Here is a 1,530-nt window from a genome sequence, read left to right on the forward strand (position 1 = left end):
GTTCTAGGTGCCTCAACAGGCACCCATGGCCACGGAACGGCTCTAAACAGGGCAGAGACGTAACTGGGTCGGTTCTAAGTGCCCCAACAGGTACCCGTGGCCGCGGACCCGCTCCAGATGGGGCAAAAACATGAGTGGGTCGGTTCTAGGTGCCCCAATGGGCACTGTTGGCCATGGGCTTGCTCTAGATGGCCCAAAGGGACAAGCTAGTTAGTTCTAGGTACCCCCATGGCTCTGAATCGGCTCCAAAAACCCCCCAAAAATAACCCAACCAGTTCTAAAAACCCCAACAAGCATTCTGGGCTGTCTGCTAGCTCTGAACGTCTTAAAGTAACAACGTACTGAGATTCTAGACACCCCAAAAAGTGCTCCGCGACTAAAAACTTACCTTATGTAGTTTAATAATATTTCTAGATAGTTTTAGATACCCCAATTCCTAGTTCATAACTGTGGACTAGTTCTAAACACCCCAACAGAGCAACCCAAGTGGTTCTAGGTGCCCCACTGGGTGCCCCATGTTTCTGGACTGGCTCTGAACACCCTAATAAAATAATCTGACTGATTCTAGGTGCCCCAACAGCTATCCTCAGCCATTACTCAATTCTAAAAACTCCTACAGGCAGCCTTGGCTCCAAAGTAACTCTAAATAACGCAATCTGATGACCTAAATAATTCTATGTGTTCCTTTATGCATTCCTAAACTTAAGTAGGTTCTAGGTACCCCAAAAAAGCGCTCTAGTTAGCTCTAATTCCCCCAAACAGCACCCTTGGCCCAGCTCAAGACCCAATTTTGGCGGCTTGGTTAATTCCAGGTGCCCCAACGGGTGTCCCGGCCACAAACTACCTCCAGACGCCCCGACGGGACAGCCTAGGTGATCCCAGGTACCCAACGGGTGTCCCCAGCCATCAACCAGCTCCAAACGCCCCAACAGGACCGGCCTGGGTGGCTCTAGGTGCCGCAGCTGGTGCCCCCAACCGGGACACAACCATAAACATTTGAAAGTGAAGATCTCACCGATTTTGGTTGTCGTAACAGCTTTGCCTTAACTACATACCGGTTCTAGGTGCCTCAACGGGTGCTGCCGGCCATGGTCCAGCTCTGGGTGCCCCAATAAGACACTACAGACTATTCTAGGTGCCCCAACATCTAGCAGCAACCACGATACAGTTCCGTGTGCCTCAATCAGCCATCCCCCACTGTTCTAGGTTCCCCAATGACAGCCACCACCCATAAACACGCTCTGGGTACCTCAAGGGAACTCCCCAACCCCTTCTAGATATTCAAAAAAGCATTTTAGGTCTCAATTTGGCTGTGGATCTCACAAAAAGAGCTCTAGGTACCTCAACAGGATACCTCAGCTGGTTCTAGATGCCCCAAAGGGCGTCCTCGGCCGCGAACGGAGCCGCCTCGGCTCCGGAAGCTACCGGCAGCCTCCCGAAGCCACGAGGGGCCGGGGAGGCGCCGCGGCGGAACGGAACGTCGCCGCGGCCCCGCGGGCGCTCACCTTCCTGCTGCCGGCGCTGCTGGAG

The sequence above is a fragment of the Apteryx rowi genome, unplaced genomic scaffold (assembly GCF_003343035.1).
Source record: "Apteryx rowi isolate R43461 unplaced genomic scaffold, aptRow1 scaffold_1717, whole genome shotgun sequence".
NCBI classification, from domain to species: Eukaryota; Metazoa; Chordata; class Aves; order Apterygiformes; family Apterygidae; genus Apteryx; species Apteryx rowi.